Genomic DNA, 20,607 nt, shown 5'->3' with positions numbered 1-20,607 from the left:
GGTTCTTTCTTTCTTTTTCTTTTCTTCCTTTTTTTGTCACTTTTGCTATGAATTAAATTAATGAATTCAACGGATACACCGTCTGCAAGTAGTTGGGTTCAGCATATTATCCTCCATTTTCTAATTGTTTCTAATTGTTACACAAATTTTGGGTAAAACCTCCACTTTTACCCGCTCCCATTGATTGCACCTAGTATAGCACTAGTGTAGCAATAATTGGGTACCCTCCCAGCAGTATACTGGATAGATACTATCCCTTAGTGGGTTGAACCCCCCAACCTCTAACTCTCTCACGTTATATAATGACTGAAAAAGATAAAAGAACCACTAAATTCCTTGGTAAAACTTTAAGCTAAGGGAAGTAACTCATAATTCTTGTTCAGCTATCTCAGTAATACTATGGCATTGAAACCTCTCACAGTTACTTTATCTGGTAGGAATAGAAACCCAAATGCTTTTAAATCAGATCTCAATGCTGGATGTTCAGGAACCAAATGAAGGACAAATTTTCAATGTTGCGATCATCCAGATCCTAAAAAGATATATGTCTCTGAAGAGTAAATGTAGGTCGAGATACAGGGCTCCTGGACGGACAAACAGAATTTTGTGTTTATTAATATAGATGTATAAGAATGATCAATTTAGCACTAAATGAAAATTAATGACTAGGAATTGAACCTGGATGGCCCACTTGTTGCTGGAAATTCATTACTCTGGTACACTACACCATTTGCCATAAACTAATATCATTATCAGCATCATCAGCCTCTTCAACAGTGTTCCCAACACCATTGCTAACATCATCTTCTATTGTCATTTGTTAGATTTGGCTACTTTGTTTGCCAAAGTTAAAACAACAAAAACTTGAACAAAAGCTATCATTCCATCATATGAATGATAGCTTCAGATTCCTTCCTATAAAGATGTTTAGTAAAATTTGTCATATCATATATCATTCTTTCAAATTCTTTCTATCATGTTGTGACACATGGTTATTATGATGTACATAATTTGACATCTATGTCAAGTTCTACATCGCTGCACAGTTTTCTTGTTAAATTCTCAGTGGGTGAGTTCAAAATCGAAAGCATTGTTCTTCTTGTGTAAGTAGGTAGAAAGGGTATGGACTGATACAAATTACTTCACTCAACTTAACATAGTTAACTTACCTCAAAAAATATGGTAACATTCACACTTTACAGTTAGATTTTTATTACAAGGAAAAAAAAAATAGTTGTAGACATAGAGAGACAGGTGGTGGGAGGGGGAGAAAACAAAAGAAAGAGGTGTATCAGTTCATGTGCAAATATCCAATTTATCTGATCTAGTCAATTTATGAAGCTAGAATTAATAAAAAAAAAAAAAAGATAATAAATAGATATAATATGCATATGCAGCCAATTTGTGATGTTAACATTGATAAAAATAGATGTAAAAACCATAAAACAGAAGTGTGGAAACAAAAAATATAAAAGATATTTAATAATTTTAAGAGAATATAGTAAATAAGTCTTCACCCCCGTTAATATAAAAGGAATAAAGATTCTATTTATATGTGTATACTTTTAGATATGTTTGTATGTGAAATGGTGTAGAGTTGTGTGAGAAAGAAGGTTGTTGCTATGGGGCTTTATTGGAAAATAAAATAAACAAATGCAACAAAATATTTGGAATACAGAAAATGGAAAAATAGCATCCTGTGTAACAAAATATTTTTGGAGAAAAATAAATTCTTGAGAAAGAAAAATGAGAATAGAATTGTGTGGTTTGTTGTTCATACCTTATTCTAAAGTTTTAAGGATGCAGGTGAAATTAATTAGGTTCAGATGGAAATGGAAGCTAATTCCTAGGCTTGACCAGTAGTACTTGTTCTAGCACTCACAAATATGGAAAGCAGCATATGGAATAATATTGACACATGTTAAAAGAGCTAGATGTATTTCTGCTTTTTATTTATCTCTTCAATAATTGTACAGGAATCAGTCCTTTCTTTAACTTCAGTGAGTAAGATTTTCTGATTTTATGACCAATGTTGGCAATAGAACTTGAACCTGAAGCATTTTGGTCAATTTGAGTCATAAACTTTATTCCCTTGTGCCATCATACAAGACTTGAGCTCTGCATGTAAATTAGTTTATTTGAATTATTTTTATTGTTGTCATTGTGTATGTATTTGGGTTTGATTATAGTTATGAATTCCATATAAATTGATAGTTGAAGATTACTAAATCTCTAATCCTTATAATTTGCAGCGAAGATAGCTGCAAAGTTATATAAGAAACCAAATATATTCATATACCAGACATGTTATTTGATCTGTATATTGTTTTCAGTAGCCATTAACTTGTAAAATGCACAGTAGTGTGTCTTTGTATATGTACATTAATGTTGCTCTATGTGTGTTTACACTCACAGGACATTGTGTGTGTATATAGGTATAGATATAAACAGATAGATAGATAGATAGATAGATATAAAAGCTGAAAAGCCATAAAAATAGAAATATTCATGTCTCATGTCATCCAAGAGAACAGTAATATTAAGAAGTTAATGGTTAATTATTGTCCTTTACCTCTGATAGATATTAAAATGAGAGTAGACATCACTTCAGAATACAGGCATATTTTAATGGTATGTTATTTAGTTTCTGATGAGAAAGTTTCAGACAAGGAGCTTTCTAATACAAAGATTGCAGAGCAATCTATTCTATGTTTAGAGATTTTCTTGTGACCTTCTTCACTTTTACAAGTTGCCATAATTTTAAATACTATATTTAACCTTCTATTCTGATGTTTTATACCATCTTTGTGGCTTCTCAATTCAGATTGTACTCAGGTATCTGTTACCTGTTGTTTGTTCATTTGGGTGTTAACAAAATAGTACCAGTAATATGGTTGAGGATTGGTGACAGGAAGAGCACCTATCCATAGGAAAAAAATCCACAAGTCTCCTCTGGTCTATGCAAGCTTTGAAAAGTAGGCATTAAATCAATGATGAAGAAGAAGAATGTACCAAATTCTTAGGCAGCCATCTCTTTCTGTTGTTGATGTTTTTATAGTTCCGGGTCAGCTGCAAAATTATACACATGCACGGTGCACACGCACACACACACACACACACACACACACATTTATGTATATGTGCCATGGACACTCCCATCATTATACGACATATGAGCGTTCTGCAATTTCTTACTGAAGAACCACACAGATGATTTTGTTACAGTGGTCAAATGTTTGTGTTCACATAAGCTCATTCCTGCTGTCAAATCAACATTACCTGTACAGGTGCACAACATGCCACATGTCAGATGATGAATTGATTGTAGAGCAACATGAAATGAAGTGTTTTGCTCAAGAACACAACACCTCGTCTGGGAATCAAACCATGATTTTGTAATTGTGAGTGTAACACCCTAATCACTGAGCCATGTGCCTTGACTTTGTGTGTGTGTATACACACACACACACACACACACACACACACATGTATGTATGTATATAATAATAATAATAATAATGAAAGAAATGAAGGAATTATTCCTTCATTTATTTACATACCAGTACAGAAAGTCTTCAAATTTTCAAATGAAATAAAATAAATTAAGATATAAACGTAATTACATTCAAGAATTTGTCAAGCGCTTGAGAACATGTATACTTCTACTAAGGGTATGGTGCAAATTGAATAGTATATGGCAGTCATGTGACTTTTTTAGGGCCATCTATGACAGTGCTCATCAACGTGCCATGTGATCAGAGAGGATTGGCACCGCTGATAAGTCAGTTTGGTTATGTGATAAGATGAAGTGTTGTTAGTTTTCTTAACTAATTTTGGTTCAGAATAGTGTTTACATTCTCATTTATCACATGACCTCTTTTGCAAGGAGATCAAAGAGAACAGGATACATAGACAATAGGTTGAGCATGTCTCTTATTACTATCACAGTTGACCCTAAAATGTCAGATTATTCAATTTGTACCACCCCTTTGCAACCCTCATATGAGCCTACATTTCTGTATAATAAGGAAATTGAACTTTCTATCTTTAGTAGATGTATAACTATTCTCAATCACTAGAAAATTCTTAAATGTAATGACATAAACATGTTATTTTCATTTCATTTCCTTCGGGAATTTGAATACTTTCAGAATGTGTATATAAAAAGGAACAATAACTTAATTTCTTCTGACTGACATTAGTTTTATTATTAATATACTATCCTGTTCTTCAGCAAAATTGCTAGAGAGAGTCTATGTGAGTATACTATGGAATACCTGGCATAAGTAGCTATAGTAGTTATAAATGGTCTGGAATGATTTTTCATGAAGGCATTTTCTGTGTACTAAAATACTATTCGATTTCTCTTGACAATTTATCTACTATGTAAGAAATAAAATTGTTTTTTTCCACTATGTTCATAACAGTCTGGTGTGTAGTGCACTGTGTTAGAAGTTACAGATCAATATTAATAGTATGTTTTGTGTTTTAATTATGTAATTGACATATAACTAATTCAAGTATACAGACAGGGTTTATTGTAAGTAAAAACAGTTTTATTCTATTTGAAACTATTACTGAACATAATATTTTATCTACATTATGGATGAACCATTTAATAACACACAAAGCTTTGAATGTGCATGACTGTGACTTTGTCATTGGCACAGTTTTACTGCAACTGTGTCAGTGATCATGTTGTAGTTGTGCAATGAAAATTTTGATATCTTGTGAAATAGATTTTAGTTTAAAAGGAATTTAACAGCTTTGTGTGTTATTAAATGAGTAGAATGACTGTTCCATATTGTAGCTGCTTCAGTTTTAACATGTGGTCTCTGATCAAATCACTTGCCAGACAGGTACAACTCTGAAATATTTTTTCTTTATGATTTATTTTTACAATTCTTTAATTTTTAAAATAATTTGAAAATTGAGTAGAAACTGGAGTGCTGGGAGATGAACCTCTTATGGAAATCAAATAGTTTGTATTACTTGTGGAAACTGGAGTGCCTGAAGGGAATCCACACATCCCAATATTGGAACTGCAAAACATGCAGCAATAAAGAAACGATATTTAGAATTACACTGAATCCCAGCTTGTATTATATTAGTTGTGTAACTATCATAGCCTTGGGAATTCTAAACACTCATGTCAGCATCTTTTGATAAAAAAATGTTTTTGGTTTTATCAGCAGAGATTATGGAGGATGCCTTCATAAATGTAGCCAAGAGCAAAGCAGGATCCTCAAAACATACTCCAGCAACATATTTTTTTTGCATTTGGAATCTATTAATTGACATGGTAAATCTAAGGCCAACTTGGAAACTGAAGTTTTCTAAATCAAAAGGGTACAACTATTGGTATGAGTGGAATATTGAATATAATTGCATCCTCTCCTCTGGCATTCTCAATATGAATAGTAGTCACTATGTTATGTGGTAGAAGGTTCTTATCCATTAATTTAGTAGTTGAAATAAATTATACAGCAGTATTAAAAGGATTCCATTTTTTTTTTTTTTTTTTTTTTGGCTGAAGGCTTTGTGGCAGCAAACCTAAAAGTTCCAAAGTATTTTAGAACTTCTGCCGATTAGTGAATTACTTTTTCCTGATCTATAGCAGTCTCTATTGATTTCTAGCTATATGCTTATATGCATACAGCTCTTACAACCTCAGCTGAACTATGTTGCCCTCTATGTCCAAAGGTGTACTCTTCTACTACCAAAGTAAAAAATCAATTTTGGGGAAATGCTCAAAAGCGGAGCTGCTGCTGTCGCATGATTCTTGAGAAAATTATGTGCTACATATGTCGAAGAGAAAAAGTAAAAATAATGAAATTAGAGGTAGCAAGTCATCTGAGGACCTATGATAGGAATGCTATAGAAACTTGTTACAGGGATATGTCTGTATTGATAAATTAAGTTGGTGTGTGTGTGTGTGTTAATGAGGGGTTTGTAAACTGGATAAAACTATTTACTTTGCATGTAGTTCTTGAAGTTTAGATATTGTGTGTAGTAATTTTCAACTTGAGTAGTTTTGTCATCTAAAGGTACATTTTATACCTGAGAATGAAGTGATATTGGTTTTGAGATTCTGTCATCATATATTATATATTCTTATTCATTGCGCAACTAAAAATATGACCAAGAATATGTAAATACATCTAATTCAAACTGAAAGAAATAAAATTACAAGAATCATCATCATCATCATCATCATCATCATCATCATCATCATCATCATCATCATCATCATCATCACCATCACCATCACCATCACCACCATCATCATCATCATCATTCCTGTATTGCTGTGGACTGTTTTTGAAAGGATTACTATAAAGAACTGTTTTCCAGGTCTGAATTATTCAGTGTAATTTTTATTCCATATTGCCTTTTCCATTTGTTATTTATTATATAGGTCTTTTTTTGTTGTTGTTGGCGTTTTTTTTAAATACATAAAACATATGTTGCAACTAGTTGTTGAATTTCGGGTAATGCAGGAGATAAAAGGAATGTTTTGATTGAATGTAATATATAGTGTTTGTATTCCTCTTATCTAACAGAAAAAAAAATGTTAAATAATATAGTTATGTATTCCTTCCTCTTCACTTTGACATACACACAGAAACAGTAAATGATGCAGAAATTGCTGTTACTTGAGCTTCTCTGCAGTTGCATTTTGATTTCATATTTCGTATTATCTTCATGGATCCATTTATTTATCAATATGTTTTTGTACATGTTGTATTGCTACATTACATGCTTAATGTATATGAAATGAATGTTTGCAAAATAAGAAAAGGGAAAATACACTTTACCAATATGAGAAAGATTTGATGATATTGTTGTTATATCCTTGTTGCCTGGATCTTTAGAGAATAAATTATTGAATTTCTTGTTCTAAGGTAGTGAAAAGGTTTTAGCTTATTGCAGGAATGGCTTTGTAGTTGGAGGATAATTATGTACTTATACAGTTTTGTTAAGAAATTATCATTTCTATACACCAATGTATTTTAATATTACTTGGATGCCATATATTCTCTAACTATGGGAGAGAAAACTGAACTGATCTGCTGAAATCTTTTCCTGACTTTGAAATTCCTTACTTAAGTGAATCTTGTTTTTTTTTGTGAATTCAAAGTATTTTGTATACTTGATAAAATTTGACGACATAATTTTGTTGTCTGCATTTAGTTGTTCCCTATACTTGCATCGCAAATCCTTAGCACATTAAAAGCCTTCTTTTAACTATGTATCATAATTCATGAACCTGTTTTTTGACTGAAAGAACTAACCAGAGTAGATATATGAGACCATAATAAACCTTGCATCTGATTAAAAATAAGTTGTAGAGGGGTAAATTTCAAAAAGTGAAATTGTATTACATATCTTTAGGTTGGAGAACTCACCAAAGGATAGTAAATTGTTATCAAAGCCTGTGAACAAGATGTGATAACATTTTTAATATTTACAATTGAAAACATCTCAATAATTCACATCATACTAAAAAAGAGAAGTTATTTCACACATTCAGATGTGAAGGAAAAATCATTGGATTTGATTTTAATTTGAAAACAAGAGTATTTTTCCATACAAGATACCATGGAGTAATCATTCTAGTAAGATTGAAACTTCCATTTAAAATCTCTTGGCTTACTTTCAATAAAAAGTGACGGCTACTGAATAGAAGTAAAGGCAACTGATGTAAAAAGTGAGGACTGCTGTCAATAAAACCGAAGGCAGCAATTATAGAATTAGTACTTTTATGATGTGAACAAATCAATGGAAGTAGCTAGAAATTCCGTTATATTTACTGAATAATTATGTGGTTAAAAAGTTCATTTTACAGGTTTTTGGCCTCATCCCTCTGCTTGATATCTTGACCAAATGTTTAGGTTGAACAGAGCCTTAAAAGTGTAGTTGTATGGAAGGAAACTGTACCAAATGGACTGCACTTGTTCTTGGGTGCCACTTTTAACCTGCTACAATGTTTAACCCCAAATTCTTTCCCTTTTGGGTATATTAGCTTACCATATCTCTGGCCTGCGGATAACTCGATTTGTTCAAACAGTTTAACTACTATAGGAACTCGTGACACATGGTTTCTTCTTCTCTGTCCTTCTACTGTCTCAGAAAGTGGAAAGAGAGAGAGAGAGAGAGGAAGAACTTGCAAAAGGTTGTGTGAGTTGCCCTTCTCTTTCTGACTTAAACAATAAAAAAAATTTTTTTTTGTTTAAAATCAGGTGTTTATGAAGAAAAAAATTTATCAATAAATTAAAGTTGGTACATTTCTACCCATCTGTAATTCTGATATTTTTCTAACCCATGTACTTTGAATATTCATAAGACCATAAAGATTTTGTCATACCCATTTATGTGTTAATGTGTCATCTAAATATAAGAAAAGATTTAAAAGATAAGGATTATGTGATCATGATATTAATCTATTGACTTTATGATTATCATTTGAAACCTTGCGAAATATATTGTGTTCCTGAAGAAGGCACATGCCAAGCCAATTTTATTTTCTTCGGGTTTCTTGGATGATGATAGATTCCACTCCAAAAGCATAGATGTTTGTTCAGGAAAGGAAAAGTAGTTTAGTTTCAAATATGTGTAAATGTTTAAATAAGGAATAATCATCCATACTGTGTTGTCCTAGGAGAATGGATGTTAAGCAGTAAATAGTAACTGGAATTCAGATAATATTTACTAAGTGAAAAACATTCAATTTAGAATAGAGTTTTACTGCTAAACCACTGTATTACCTTTCATAGCCTTCAACGATTCATGACTGAGGTTAAGAGATTTGTTATGATCTTATTTCTTTACCTCTGGAGTTGAACAACTTATGTGTGGTAGAATATGGAATGGAATAAACATGAAAATATGGATCAATATAGGAACCAAAACAAAAGTACCTTGTTTGTTTGCACATAATAATATATTCATTTATATATGTGTTTGTTAATTCTACTCTTTATCTCAAGTTTCCCTGACAACATGGGGAGTGCAGTTGGATTCAATTTACATTTGAGACCTGGGATGAGGAATCCAATAAGAATGCAATATTAATGATATTTGGATAATTTTGTTTATATTTTTTGGCTTTTTAATAGTTGAATTTTTTCTTCTATATACCATTAAAATGTGTAGAGTATCTATTGGTTATTGGAAATACTGATATTTTAACAGTCTCTCTCTCTCTCTCTCTCAATACACACACATAGGCCACTCACACACACATAGATCTTGTAGTTGTAGTCATAGATTTTCTCTCTTTTTTACCACTGTTTGTTTGCTAATACTTCCATCAGATAACATATCTCTATTTATTTAACTCTGTGTGTATGTGTATCCAGTTATATATATATGTGTGTGTGTGTCTGTATATAAATATTCATGTGTAGAAATCTAAGAAATGCATGTGTATTCTATGGCACATTGAATTTTGCAAACAAGGAGAAATGTGAGTACTCAAAAATGAGACATGGAGTTTTGTATTTATTAAAAACTGACTCCGCTAATCATTACTCTGAGTTCATGTTTTCAATCAGAAATGTGAAACTTAGAATAACGGCTGATGAAATTTTCAGATTCCTATATATTTATATGAGGGAGAGAGAGGATGGAAGTGAGGGAGACAGACACACACATAAACACATACACACAATTGTATGGTGTGTGTATCATATTTATATATGCATATTTGTGTATGTTTTTATGCATAGATGTAGTTGTAAATGTGTGTGTGTTTGAGTATGTATTTGTGTGCATATGACTGTAGGTATATGCATGTACTTCTTTCTAAGGTATGTATATATGTACATGTATATGTATGTATGTATTGTCTTTTGGAAAGAAACTTTATCCAATCTATTGGATTGAGTTTAGTTACGTAGTCTTCTGCTTTTAATAATATTTTCAATATTTCAAGTAACATAGTTTGATTATTGCATTTTAGAGAAATATTGAAAATTTTTTTCTCTCATGTGTTTTGTTATTTTATTGTTTGTAAATAAAATTTATTGGAATATTTCCTGTAAAGTTTCCTTGGGAATTTTCCTGTTTAAAATCCTTTTTTCATTGTGTATTGCTGTTACATAAAGTACAAAGCCTAGTGGTTAAGATGTTGAGCTCTTAGTGATCATAGGTTTGATTCCCAGACTAGGCTATGCATTATGTATTTGAGCAAGACAAGTCTACTTAACTGGAACGAGTACAAGCAGTAGCATATCTTATAGTGGAATGGTATCTATCAAGCAGAAGAATCTTGCAGTTTTAGTTGCATGTACACCTTGGAAAATAGAATAAACTCTGGCCCTATGATCTTCTAGATATCAGATAGACTTAAACTATTTTTGGTATTGCAGAAATGAAATGGGAGAGAACAGTATTAAATATGATATTATTGAAGTCAACACAGTTATTACTATTGTTTTGTGTATTCAGCATCCTCCTCATCAACAGCATCATTTCACTGCCTACTTTTTCAAACTTGCATGCATCAGATGTAATTCATTGAAGCAGGATTTTTTTCTATGTCCTTCTTGTTACCAATCTTCACCTGGTGATATTTCCCATTGCTAGACATTTCAAAAGCAAGCGTGCAATAAAGATCTGATGGTTACACTCATTTTAAACAATTGTGTGATGTAAAACAAAGAAACACAAGTATGTGCATAATGCACATGCACAGACATGCATCGAGGCTTTTTTTAGTTTACATCTACCAAAGCCACCTACAAGTATTTGGTTGACTCAGAGATATAGAAGAAGACACTTACTTTCCCAAAGTGCCATGCACTGGCACTGAACTAGAAATCGTGATCGCGAAGCAATTTCCTTAACTACATAGCCCAGTCTTGCACCTATAATTTCGCATAACGCACATTTGTGTTTATAGGAAATTTTCACAGAAGGAAGGTTACCTATTACTGTTATAAGCATTATTGCATTGCTGAAAATAAGGTAATTAGTTTCCCTTGTGTTGTGCACATGACCATTTCTAAGCCTTCCTTTAACCATGAATATTTATTGAGTAAAAGTTATATTTCTGTTAGAATCGGGTGTGAATACGGAGTATTAACCTTATCAAACAGCCTGTCACAGTTACACTCATAATATGAAAAGCATCTTATCCCTGCTTACTTCATTAATTTTTGTCCTCTCTTTGCAGATTTCTAGTATTTTTATATGGCAATATAGTCTACAGGTCCTAGAATATCTTCTCTTTTTATTCAGGCCAAGAAAGATAAAAAAGATTTTTATTGTCTATTTCATATATATTGTCTTTGAAGATATTACATTGAAGATTACTCCAGTAACCTCAATGTTCTTTCTATATTTCCTCATCACATGCATACACTTCTGCCTCTGGTTAAATACTTTGTTAGATATAAAATATGATCAAACTTCTTTTCATGACCTGGCTTTAATTCAATATCTTTTTCTAAACCAATGGCAAGTGTTCACTGATTCCTTTTCTTTCTCTTTTTGTCTTTCTTTTTCATTCTGTATCGTTTGTTGTTTTCTCTTTTCTGCCTTTGCTCCCCATCCTCCTACAGCTTTGAATTTCACACTGGTTGACTTTGAGAATAAGACATTTCCCATTTATCCTGCCAATCTCTTTTATTCAGAAAATTAATTTTCATTATATTCTTCCATAGTTGCAGCTTTTACAGATCTATATATATGTATTGGATGCCAGATAGCTGATTGCAAATTCATGTGTTCAAATTCTTTGACAGCCATTGTCTTCTGCTTCTGGTTAAGGCACTTTATTTCATTCAGTCAACTCAGTTGAAAATAGGTACTACTTCCACTTCACAGATGAGTGGTCAGTATTAGTAAAGCCTTCTTGGAGGTTAAAAACTAAGCAAAAACTAAGAATAAGCTCCAATAATCAATGCAGGAATGACAAAGTTACCAACTTTCAAAACTGCTGCATAGTAAACAAGATTTAAAAACATTGAAAAAGCAAGAATGTAAAACTCAATAGCAATATTTTGTAGTTGCTGCACTGCATACATAGAGATCTCTTTTCTAGTTTTGATTTATTTGCTATAGGTTTTGTGACCCTGGATACTTCAATTTTTTTTAATTATTTCTTTTTATATTTCATTTTCATCTTTCTCTCTTTTTAGTGTATAACGTTTCCATTATTTTTTTTTTTAATCTTTTTTGTCTGAAGGGAGGGCAGTGTCTATGACCTTTTTACAAGGCCTCCAAAAGAAAAAAAGGGAGGGAGGAAGATATCCTCAATCTGAAGACTTGACTCAAATGCTTTCAACAGAACAGATTCTGCTGAAAGCTCTCAAGATCCTAGATAATGGTTATGGATTGATTAATAGATTACATTTTCCACCTAAATAGGCCATGGCAGGATTTGAACACAGAATGTCAAGTGCTGGTTCAAATTCCAGTCCTGCCAATCCATTACCCTGATTTGGTACTTTATTTTACCAACCTTGAAAAATTTACCTTGGCAAGAATTGAACATAGACTGTCAAAGCATTCCATCTGATGCTCTAATAATTCTGCCAATTCACAGCCTATCATATTATACTACATTGCTTTACCCTTATGAATGCGGTTTTATATTAAATGTTTGCTTGTTGTTACCTTGTTTTAAGCATCGAATTTTTTGCCAGCGAATGTAAGGAAAATCCTTATATGTACATGTATAGTTTTGGAGACTTGTATGTGGTAGTGAGAGAAAAGTTTCATCTTTTAGTTATCACATTTCTGTTAATTTTGAAAACAATGCAGAATTTAGTAAAATAATTTTGTTATTATTAAGTAGGTGTTAAAAACATAAATTAGCATAAAATTTGATAGAGACCTTGAATTTCGATCACTATAAAGCTAGAAGTTTCTATTATTGAAACAAAGGTAGCCTCAGGAGGTTGGTACCAAAAGGATCAAGACTAAATAGCATTTAGATAATTTTCAAGATTTTACATTATAATTTCAATGCTGAGAATGATATAGACAAGTGGTTCTCAGCTATTTTCTTACCTATGGACTCATAAGAGTTACTATTTTATTATTGAGACCCTGTTCCCCATAGCCACTTGATTTCTGAAAACTAGTTTAATGGAGACTTCTTTCAAAAATTCCTATTTCATTTTTCACATGTTCATTTGTGTAGGTTTGCACTAGTAGTCTATGAGAAAACATGTTTCAGTAGCCAGAAGCATGTTGAACTATGTACAACATTAGAGAAAGAAACCTAGCTGTTTCTCGCAATAAATATGTCTAAAGCAATTTTTTTTTTTCAAGGACCCTTAAAACGCTTCTGTGGATCCCCTCCCTCAATGGGTCATATGGGCTCCATTTGAGAATCATAGATTTAGACCGACATTGCCAAAAAAAGAAATCTGATTTATATGGTTTGTTTTTGTTATTTTAATAGATTAATTTAAAAGGTATCAAAATTTAAACATCACAGCTGAAAACTAAACTTTATGTCCAAAACTAAACTTTATGTCCAAAACTAAACTACTAGGATAATTTAGTTATCCATAGGCTGGTCAGAAAATGAATTTCAAAAAACATTTTCATATGTAAATTTTACTATTCTGATTAAGAACTAATGCAATTATAAAATTTTCACTATTAATACTGTAACTTGTTTTCATTTTCTCATTAAAAGTGTGTGTGTGTGTGTGTGTATAAAGGTACATGTGACTAAACACTTTAAAGATGTGTGAATATGTGCAAGTATTTTAAATGTTTTTGCGTAAATAAATACACACACACACATTTCTTTCTTCAGGGTATATTAACAATGTTGGGTAAATATGATAAAACTATCTGTGATAACTTGCTCTGTTATTTAAAGTTCTTTTATTTGTCTTTTCATTATTGAAACAATGAATATCTTTTTCTAACATTAATAATGTTTGTTTGTTTTTCTTTTCTTTCAAAAATTGAAGTAACAAATTTATTTTCTGTTTGATGTTTATTAAACTTAATGCAATTATTATTACTGTTAGTCTTGTTGTATTATTATTATTATTATCGATGTAGTAGCAGACAAAATGCCTGGTTTTGTTTATTTAGTTAAAACACTTTCCATTCTGTGTTCATATCACCCTGAGGCTGAACTTTGCCTTTCACTGTTCCAAGGCTTGTGAAATAAGTAAGTAATGCAGTCAATATATGGACTACGTAAGGCAGTGAGCTGGCAGAATCATTAGCATACAAGACGAAATGCTTAGCAGCATTTTGTCTGTCTTTATGTCCAGAGTTCAAATTATGCCAAGGTTGACTTTACCTTTCATCCTTTTGGGGAGTCAATAAGTACCAGTTGAGTACTAGAGTTGATGTAATTGACATACTCCCTTCTCTTGAGCTTGCTGGCCTTGTGCCAAAGTTTGAAACCGATTTATGGACTGCATTCATCATCATGATCATTTAATGTCTGTCTTCCATGCTGGCATGGGTTGGACAGTTTGACAGAAGATGGCCAGGTAGAAGACCGTACCAAGTTACTGTGTCTGTTTTGGCATAGTTTTTATGGCTGGATGCCCTTCCTAACACCAACCACCCCATACAGTGGACTGAGTGCTTTTTATCTGGCATCAGCACAGGTGCAGTCATTTTTGGCATGGTTTTTACAGCTGGATGCCCTTCCAAATGCCAACCACTTCACAGTGTGGATTGGATGCTTTTTATGTGGCACCGGTTGGGTCATCAAGTAACTTGCAAGACTAGAAATTTTGAGAGGGGAGGGGCTTTAGAGAAGGTGATCTTGTGTCAGATGATAGAGACAGAGAGGCAAAAACATTACTTCCCTAAATTAGTTACCTTCTACCTGTCTCAGAAATTATTATTATTATTATCATTAACATCCTTATTATTATCATTAACATCCTTATTCTGATTTCAAACCCTACTAAGGTCAACTATACTTTTCATTCTTTCAGGAACAATAAAATAATCACCAATCAGTAACGGGGACTGTTAAATTAACTGCACCATCTCTGGCCTTGATCCAGTCATACATATCCTTGTAGATCTTGGAGCAATGATTGATAGAATCAGTAAAAATCGCTGTATTAAGTGTTGTATGTAGATGTCTCTGAGCTCAAATCTTACCAGGATCAGTAATGAAAATATGAATCTATGCAAAATCATAATCTATGAATATATACATTTAATTATTTGATATTATGGATATGTAAAATAGAAATATATTCTCATAGATTAGTGATAACATCAATATACAATTATTAAGTTACAAAATAATTTACAAACCATTAGACCTTATTAATAGCATTAAAGTATGTGAGGTGAAAACTGCGACATATATGCCCTGACACATCTTCACCAGTTTCTCTCTTTCTCTTTCCCTTTCCAACTGAGGTAGTCATGTGTCTTCCTCTAATGCACGACATCTATTTCTATTCCTCTCTCAGTTGAAGGTGGAGGTGGGGTGGTTACTTGTATTTTATTTGGTTATCTTGCTGGTGCTAGTGCTTTGTTAAAAGCTCTCAGTACACTCTGTAAAGTGGTTGGCATTAGAAAGGTCATCCAGCAGCAGAAACCATTCTTAAGTAGAGCTTGGTGCAGTTATCTGGCTTGCCAGCTACTGCTGAACTGTCCAGCCCATGCCAGTATAAAAATAAATGTTAAATGATGATGATGATGACACATGCTTTCTACAATTTAGACACCTATGTCCTCTCCACTAATTTAAATAACTAAGACCCTTCCTCTAAAATTTGCTGTGTAGATGTGAGAACTTAATGTTGGAGCAGGTATGACCTTATAGTTAAGAAGTCTACTTCATAATCACATGACTCCACATTTGATTTCACAACATGGTACTGTAAGGAAAATCTCATCTAACACAGTCTTGGCCAATAACCTTGTGGATAAAATTTCATATACGGAAACTGTGTCAAAGGTTGTCATTTGTACTTGCATGCATATGTGCGTGATTATAGGGGGTAAAGACCCCCTTTGGTCATGAATGACCATGGGATTGGACCTAGAAACTTCCCCTCCAAGGCACAAGTCCAGGCAATGTTGTTTATATAAGACCAGCAGTCAGCCATGCATACCAACCTCCCCTCTCCATGTCACCAATGTTAACCAAGGGAAAGGCCAACATAACTTGGCACTGGTGACTTCACAACTCATTTCTACAGCTGAGTGAACTGGAGCGACGTGAAATAAAGTGTCTGACTCAAGAACACAACTCACAGCCTCATCTAGGAATAGAACTCACTGCCTCATGATTGTGAGCCTGACGCTTTAACCACTGAGCCATGAGTATATAAAGTATGTATATTTATGCCAGTGTGAGGTGAGAACTGCTACATTTTAAGGGAAATACCTTGTTATATTGATGTTTTGACTGATTTAAGGTGGCGAGCTGGCAGAATTATAAGCACATTAGCAGCATTCCTTTTGTCTTTACATTGTGACGTCAAATTCCACAAAGGTTGACTTTGCCTTTCATTTCTCAATAAAATAAATATCAGTAGAGCACTGGGGTCAACATCATTGATCTCTCCACTCCTCAAAAACTTGCTGGCCTTGTGCCAAAGTAAGAAAGACTGTTAATGGTTGATTGAGTTATTTCCCTTTATATCAATTTTCACTTAGCATTTTGTATCGTAGGAATATGATAAATTATGATAAAGACTTTGTGTGGTCTTTTAATATCAATGCCTGTTAAATACTTAGGTTGATATAAAGCAATCCCAAGATGTAACCAAGTACACCAAAATGTTCCAAAATTAGGGTTCTATATTATTGTTGTTGCTATTATTAGTTTCATTGTTTTCATTATTATTATTATTATTATTGTTATTACTACTTTTATTGTGTTTATTCTTAGAGCAGTGGATTTGCAGAATTATTAGAGCATTGGAGAAAAAGTTGTGTGATATTTGTTCCTGCTCTTGATATTTTAAGTTCAAACCATGCTTCCCTTCAACTTTGTCTTTCATCTTTTTGAGGTTGATAAAATAAGTACCAATTGAATACTGGAGTTAATCTAATTGACTGAATCTCCACCCTTAAAATTGTTACCTTTATGCCAAAATTTGAGGCCATTTTTATTATTAGGTTTGTGGATTTGCAGAACTGTTGGAACATTGGAAACTTCTAATTCTTTACATTCTGAATTCAAATATAGCTTTGGTCAGTTTTACCTTTTGTTCCTCTGAGAACTCCTGAAATTAAGTACTTGTCAAGTACCGAAATCAATAGTATCAACTAATACGTTTTTCTCTAAATTTCTGGTCTTGTGCTTAATGAAAAACTTTTTTATTTTACTTTATTTTTTTTTTTTGTCTTCATTAATCAGTGTGTTTGGTAGACTCAGTAGGAAATCAGCCATATATTCTTTATAGCATACAAAAGTTAAGCTTCTCATTGTTCTGAATTTAGGCTTTTCATCTCTATATAGTTAATAAAATATCTCTAATATAGTGCAATCAATTTAATTGATCCTTGTCTTTTGTCAAAAGACATCATTGTCAGCATTGCCATAATTGTTATTGTTATCGTTATTGGTAATAATTTAGAAAATAAATCCCTATTATTATCTTTATCATAACCATCAATAGAAATAAATTAGAAAGCAATATCAGACCGAAGCAGGTTTTTAAAAAAAAATCTATCTGTATGTTATTGGCAAGTAAAAACTCACAATGCGCGCACGCACACGCACACACACACACACACACACACACACACACACACACACACATTTTATCTCACTAAGAAATTAAAAGATCACAGTAATTTCAAATTTAAGTAATTTTTTTTCTCTTTTTAAGACTTGAATCTAGAATCACTCTGTAATTTTAATTTAAATCTAAAGATTAGAGTATAAAGAAAGAAAGAATATCATTAAAGTATGCCTGAAAAGTGCATTTTTAAATTGTTTATCATTTTGTTTTCTCATTAAATTGTAAAAATAATAGCTAAATTTTTTACCAAGTGTCATTATTTTTTTAATATAGCAATCAATATATTTAGGTATTTGTTTTTGTTTAGTCTCAAACAACAGCAACAACACTTCTATTATGTTTAAAAACTGTAGAAGTGTCTGGTTTCATTAAAAGTGTCTAGCAGGTAGCTTCACTTCCATCAAGTTGCTGAGTTTAACCTCTTGCAGATGGGAAGCGGTACTAACTGCATTGAAAAATTGTGTGTGTGAGCAGTGCGATGTCTCACTTAGTGCAGCACCATATTTTCAATTATACCACACTGAGAAGTATCTGTAAATACATTATAAAATTCCTTGTGTGAAAAATTATGTAGTTACTGAATAGCCTAATACCGGCACACAGCACAGACTGTCAGTACTAAATACATGTACAAAGAGTTAAAAAGGTTGAAATTTTAACTTTGAAAATGAGAATCCAAAGGTTAGAAACTAGATATGGAGGTTTGGGAAGGAATTGGCAATATTGTAAGTACAGCCTTGGTACTGCAAGTCATTATCCTCAGCAGTGGGATCACATCTGATTTCCATGAGAACTTGAGATAAATGGATTGTTAGTTATTTCTTATTCAGATTTACTGCTCTATTAATGTTAATGAAGTGTGGCTAAGGGACCCCACCTCACCTATCTGTCATACTTTAGTACGGGTTCTATGACTGAATGCTTTTCCTAACACCAGTTGGCATATGGAATGTGCCAGGTGCATTTTATCACACCCGCACTAGAAAGGTTGTCATGTCCATAAGACAAAAATAGTATGGTTCTCCTGACTCTACAAGGTTTCTACTCAGTCACCAGAGTGTATTGAGTGCCATTTATCATGGCGGCAGCTTTAGTTAGGTTGCCTTTGTTATCTCTTTTGAGTTGTAATAACCTGAGATCATTCTTCACCTTATTCCAAATCTTCCTTGACCTCTCACCTCCACATGTGCCATTCACTTTGAACACTTGAGAGGTAGGACTCAGTGTGTGTCAGAGGTAGGACTCAGTGTGTGTTAGGACTATATTACATTAATTATAACAAACACATCAGGTGCAGTTGTGGCTATTTTGTAAGGAGCTTGCTCCTCAACAGCATGGTTCTGGGTTCAGTCCCATTGTGTAGGTCAACCAAAGTCTTGTAAGTGGGTTTGGTAGATAGAAATGGAAGGAAGAAATGAAAGGCGGCGAGCTGGCAGAAACGTTAGCACGCCGGGCGAAATGCTTAGCAGTATTTCGTCTGCCGCTACGTTCTGTGTTCAAATTCTGCCGAGGTCGACTTTGCCTTTCATCCTTTCGGGGTCGATTAAATAAGTACCAGTTACACACTGGGGTCTATATAATCGACTTAAAACGTTTGTCTGTCCTTGTTTGTCCACTCTGAGTGTAGTCCTTAGTGGGCAGTAAAGAAATAAGAAATGGAAGGAAGCCTGTTGGATATATATATATATTTGTGTGTGTGTGTGTGTTGGTTTGTTTACATCTCCGTAACTTTGCGGTCAGTTTGGCAAAAGAAAATGATAGAGTAAGTACCAGGCTTAAAAGAAAATTTAAGTACTGGGGTTGATTCATCTGACTAAAAATTCTTCAGGGTAGTGCCCCAGCATGGCCTCAGTTTAATGATTGAAACAAACAAGAGATAGAAGATATATGTAAACATACTAAACAATTTAAATTTAATCCTAGCTGTTTTAAAATGTGTGGTTTTATCTATTTATAATCTGATATGTATACAACTTCTTGTATTGTTTATTCAACAATAGTATTAAGCTACAAACGTCCTTTTCCCCATTCATTACACTACCACTTAATTACAGCTGCCTTCTCTTTATTCATTATAATAGTTGTAAATTTCATAATTTCTCTTGGTAATATTTGGGATGGTGGAGATGAATGTAGCACAATATTTTATTATCATACTGAGAATTAGTAAATAAATGTCTCCCCACTCCCTGAAAAAAATTAAATAGAACACAACAGCTGATGTATTTTGAAAATTGTGACATTTATCTTCATGCAGCTTAACTCATTGAGAATGGTGCTATAACAACATACTTTAGATATTTTGAACTAAAATATGTTTATGTGTGCAGTTATTTCAAAAGGATTAAATAATCAGAAATACAGTGGTAGTCACTATCAAAATGACATTATAATCTCAAAGAACTTGAAAAATTGTATTCAGTATCAAGCTATGCCTGGAAAATAATTAAATAACAAAAATATGCCTTTTAGTCAAAGATTCGGGGAGAAACAAAACATGGCAGGGAGAAGGCAAGCAAATAAAACAATATTTTGAAGTTTATTGTTGATAGCCATGTTATAAATTTAATAAATGAAAGAAAATAATTGCAAAGAATCTGACATACTGCAATAACATGTGACATTCGATATGGCATTAAATAATAATAATAACATTAGTAGTTCAATGAAGAAGAGGAGAAGCAGGAGGAAATTTTAAAAATTTGCTAACCTACTGGAAAGAAGCATAGTAAAGTGGTTTGTTTGGTCAGCAGTCAGGTCAGGTTAGATATGATACTTGTCCTTCTTTGAATGCAACAACACTTTTGTCTTTCTCCCTCTTTCGCTCCCTGTTAGTATTTGTTATTGTTCATGCAACATTACTAATTTTTTTTTTTTTTTTTTTTTTTTTTTT

At 32.8% G+C, this 20,607-nt stretch overlaps 1 protein-coding gene across 9 annotated transcripts in view; it reads left to right on the top strand.

Annotated features, from left to right (window-relative positions):
* LOC106868354 (N-acetylated-alpha-linked acidic dipeptidase 2) overlaps nt 1-20,607 on the top strand; it is a 1,027,134-nt gene that overhangs the window by 366,174 nt on the left and 640,353 nt on the right. Inside the window, exon 1 of one of the 9 annotated variants that reach the window (XM_052970683.1) lies at nt 19,995-20,471. The exons of 7 other annotated variants lie outside the window; for them this stretch is intronic. The gene's annotated coding sequence lies outside the window, so the exon portion shown is untranslated. Of the gene's footprint in view, nt 1-19,994; nt 20,477-20,607 lie in introns of those variants that run through there. One more of the 9 variants, XM_052970682.1, reaches the window with a different exon arrangement.

This window comes from Octopus bimaculoides, chromosome 9, assembly GCF_001194135.2.
Source record: "Octopus bimaculoides isolate UCB-OBI-ISO-001 chromosome 9, ASM119413v2, whole genome shotgun sequence".
Lineage (NCBI taxonomy): Eukaryota > Metazoa > Mollusca > Cephalopoda > Octopoda > Octopodidae > Octopus > Octopus bimaculoides.
Note: the sequence above shows the minus strand (reverse complement) of the source record. Positions and strands in the feature narration are given on the sequence as shown.